Source organism: Corvus brachyrhynchos, unplaced genomic scaffold (genome assembly GCF_000691975.1).
Source record: "Corvus brachyrhynchos isolate BGI_N302 unplaced genomic scaffold, ASM69197v1 scaffold65, whole genome shotgun sequence".
NCBI lineage: Eukaryota > Metazoa > Chordata > Aves > Passeriformes > Corvidae > Corvus > Corvus brachyrhynchos.
In genome coordinates, this window is record NW_008238365.1 from 709,241 (window position 1) to 713,571 (window position 4,331).

General features: G+C 59.7%; 1 protein-coding gene across 1 annotated transcript in view; it reads right to left on the reverse strand.

Annotated features, from left to right (window-relative positions):
- LIN28A (lin-28 homolog A) overlaps positions 1–4,331 on the reverse strand; it is an 11,878-nt gene that overhangs the window by 3,867 nt on the left and 3,680 nt on the right. The window lies entirely within an intron of this gene.

Sequence of the window (4,331 nt, forward strand, 5' to 3'; positions counted from 1 at the left end):
GAGCCCGGTGCCCAGCGCGCCCGGTGTGGGAGAACTGGGGCTCGCCCGCTGGGTGCTGGGGTTTGGGCTCTGGGTCCCTTGGGGGAGCCGAGGGGTCAGTCTTGGGGGAGATGGTTTTGGGATGGGGGGTGTGGGGTGGCCCTGGGCTCGGGGTCACAAAGCATCGCCATCCCAAAAGAAGCGTAGCCTAACGCGGGGATTTCCTTGTGCCCAGAGCGAACCGGGCGGGACAGGGGACAGAGCAGCGCTTCACCCAGCGGCCCCCCCGGGCATCACGGCGGGCACCTCTCCGCTCCTCCGCCCTCCCTTCCCCCAAATCCCTCATCACACATCCCACATTTGGACCCGTGTCCCGTCCCGAAGGGATGGCACCGTGGGGCGCCCCAAACCCCCCCGCTGCCCCCCAAACTGCCGGGCTCCGGCTCGCCCCCCCCCCGCCGGGCTCCCGAGGGGCTCGGCCGGCCCCGGGGTCACCATTGTCCCCGCGGCCTCCCCAGCGCGACACAAGGGGACGTTTATTCCCAGCCAGCTCCGGCCACTCAATCAAACCATCTTTGTGTCCAGCGGGGCCTGGGGCGGAGCGGCCGCTGCACCTCGGCTCTCCAGCGCCCTTTAAACTGAAATCCTTGGAAAACAAGCCGGGCTGGGGTGCTGGGATAAGGGCGGCTGCAGGAGCACCGGTGGCAGTGCCAAGCTGTGCCAGGGGTACGTCTGAGCCCTGCCTCAGCCCCGGGGGGTTGGTGCAGAGATAAGGAGGGCGATGCCTGTGGAGCCCTCGGGGAGAGCACAGGGGATTTAACAAAACATTACCAAGGCTTTCCACTGGCTCCCTCACCGTCATCTGCGGCAACATCCCTAAGGACCTCTCCCGATTTCAACTAAAATCAAAATAAAGATATCTTCCTGCCAAAGTGATGTTTGCTCTTAGTTTTCCACCACAAGTCAGTAAAATTAAACTCCAGATACCAATTCCGAGGGGAAAAAAAAAAAAAGCCTCTACCCCAGTTTAATCCATCAGTTTCCTGTCCTAAATCCTTTTAGCTCCTTTGGTTGTATTTTTCCCCACCAAAACCCTCCTGCACTTCCCAGGGGCAGCTAATTGGGATCAGTGGCTGCGTATTAATTTTGTGCCCCCGTCTTAAAGCAGGAACAGGGCCGGGAGCAGCCGCGCGTCTTCCGACGGTGATTTCAGCTCCATTCCGCTTATTCTTATGAGTAAGGGAATAAGGGAAAAGGAGACGTCGGAGCTGGAGCTGGGGGCGGCAGGGGCAGGGGCTGGCCAAGGCAGTGGCTCCATCCCAGCCCTCCCCTGCTCCTTCCGCACTCCATCCCGGGAGCAATCCCATTCATTTGGGCCATATTATCTAGGAGACCATTCCAGGGTGTTTTCTCTCCCTGGGGCAGGGAGGGGGAGCTGGGGGAAGGGATGTGCCTGCGGCCATCAGTTAATCTTTAGACAGAGACAGGAGGCTTTTTTGTGTGTGTGTGAGCGTCTTGAGGGAGTTTCAGGGGTGGAATAAAGCCACTCTCTTTCACTATTTCCCATCAGGACGCGGCGCACAAGCGGCGCAATACAATTTCATTCCAGCGGTTATTTAAAAAAACCCACAAAACAAACAAAAGCAAAGAAATTGCTGCTACCCCTCTCCCCCCTAAAAAATCAGAGATTCCAACGAGCATTTCTACCCCAGGGGATCCCTGTGGGAGTTCCCTGCTCGTTGCAGGGAGGTTGGACAAAATGACCTTTAAAGGTCCCTTCCAACCCGAACTGATCTGTGATTCCATGATCTCTTCCCCAGGGACGTGCAGCTCTGGTGCTCCCGGTCCCGCAGCCGCCCACGCCGGGGCCCCGGGGTGCCCACCCGGCGCTGGGGGTGGCCCTGGTCCTGCACAGCGAACACGGGAGCGCTGCACACGGGGAAGCAGGAAAAGTGCGGTATTACCCTGTCCCTCCAGGAGCATCACGGGTCCAACCCACTGACCCAAACAGCTGCTCCGAGCCGGATCCCCCGTCCCCTCGCTGCCCCCCAGCTCTGCACAACCCAAACCCCCTGCTCGGACCCTGCCCCACACCCCAGCACAGGGCGAAGGCAGCAGGGAAAGGCTGGATCCTGCTCCCTGACAGAGAAACTCCCTTGTGCCTCTCTCTCCTGCGCCGTCAGGGATGGAGCTGCCTCCAAACACGATTTTTTTAAAGCACCTCACGTCACGCTCACGTGGATGATTATTTTTATTATCCTGGCCGCATGCACGGGGTGGCACAGGCACAGGTGGGTGACAGCCCAGGTCGGCTCAGCCAAAGCCCGTGTCCAAACGGCCACTTCCATCCCGTTCATCCCATCCCCTGCCCGCCCGAGCCGGGATGGAGCTGCTCCGCCAGCCCCGACCCCCGCCAGGCTCCCGGGGACGGCCGCACCCAGGGCATCACAGGGGACAGAAGCCCCTCCCGTGCTGGGATGTGCCCAGCAAGTCCCACACTGCCCTGGGCACTCGGGAAGGCAGGAGTGCCACATCGCAGCCCCAGCAGGTCTAACCACGGGCACGGCTTTAAGTCCCCGCAAGGACACGCTGGACCAAGTCACCAAAGCACCAGTGACCAACCACTGAGGCCGCAGCAACCACAGGGTACCCACGGTGCCCAGCAGAATTTCTTGCTAAAATCATCCAAAGGAAGAAAAAAACAACTGCATTTATCGGGGATTTAGACCTGCTGGCTTGGAGAAACGCTTGGAAAGGCAGAGCCAAGCTGTGAAGAGCAAGGATTTCCAGGCACTGGACATCCTCTTCCCCTCTGTTCTCAGCCAGGCCCCAACCCCAAATCCCAGCCCCTGCTGGTCTACGCTGTTCCTCCAGCTCCAACCAGTGGCACCGAGCCTTGATTTTCTCCTTTTCTCCTCTCCCTCTTTCCATGTTGCCTTCCCAGGCAGCTCCACACTCCTGTAAGTGATGCTCAGAGCCCGGGAGCCACATCCCAAGGGACCACTGCAGCTTTGGGGTCTTCACCATCACCAGCCCAATTTCTGCCACCTCGGGATCCCTGGTTCCTCAGGGGGGCTGCTCAGCCCTTCGCCTCCCCGGGACGATCTGCTCTGCTCCTCTCTGCTTCATCCCTCCTGTCTCCTCACAGCCCCCAAATGAATCCATCTCCAGTGTCCAGGGGAGGCATTTGAACCCAAATGCCTCATTTTTAGCTCACAATGCGAGGGAAAGGCAGCCCCAAGGAGCCCTGTTAGTCTCCTGTCCTGCCGAGATTTTAATCTCTTTGTGATCAGATAAAGGCAGAGGGAGATGGAGACGCGCTCCCTGCAGAGAGGGGCCATTCAGACCTGGTTCCTGTAATAAAGTGATTTAATAGATCTAAAGAGGCCAATTCCCTTCTTTCTCCCACAATTACTTCCTGTGGGTCATCATTCACATATGTAAATGAAGAGGGGAAGGAGCGGGTTTTGAGGGGCTCTGGAGTGTTAAGCCCCAAAGGCTGGTTTGGGGTGCTGGGTGCTGGGCAGGGCACCCCGAGCCCTGAGCTTTGCCCCCCCGGCTTTGGTGGCCTTTGCCCTCGCAGCCCTGACTCCCTCCCCGGGGAGCGGAGCCGACACGGGCTTTTGGGAAGCACCCGGATGCCGGGAGGGGACAGCAGCGGGACAAGGACCCGATTCCCTGCAAGCCACCCAAAAGCAGCGAGGCCGCGGTGGGAGCTTGAGTTGGTCCCTCTCCAAGCAGAGGCCACTGCCGGGATGCTCCGCAGCGGGAGAGACACCGGGAGCACGTCCGGCTGTTTCTGCCGGAGAGCAGAGACTCTGTGCCACCAGCGAGCGGAGCAGGAGGCAAAAGCCGACCCGGAGGAGAAGGATTCTCCATCAGCCCAAAGATTCTGGTGGTGCAAAGCCCTTTGCTGCAGCAGGGGAACCCCCCACACCCCCGCGGACCCTCTGCTACCCAAAATAAGCCGCTTTTCCCCAGAGTTCCCTGTATTTCCCAAACGCCACCATCCCTGGGATCCCACGGCTCCCCCGACCTTAGGAACTGGGGGGCACCGGGAGGCTGTGGGTCTCTCCGAGCAGTGGGATGCTCCGACAGAGTCCAGCTAATTCTCTTTTCCTGCAGGAATGTAAGAGCAATCAGGAAACCAGACCGTCTGGGGGCAATAAACCCCCAGGAGAAGGGCGGGAGGTTCTCCCCAGGAGCACTGGGTCCCGCTGTGCTACATTGAGATGCAAAGGCCCATTTGCTCTCTGGAGAGCACCAGGATCTGTTTTCCCCGGCTGATTTGGAGCCCTTGACTCCAAAACCGGCTGTGTCCTGGCCTGGGATAGCAGCTCCTACCAAGGCAC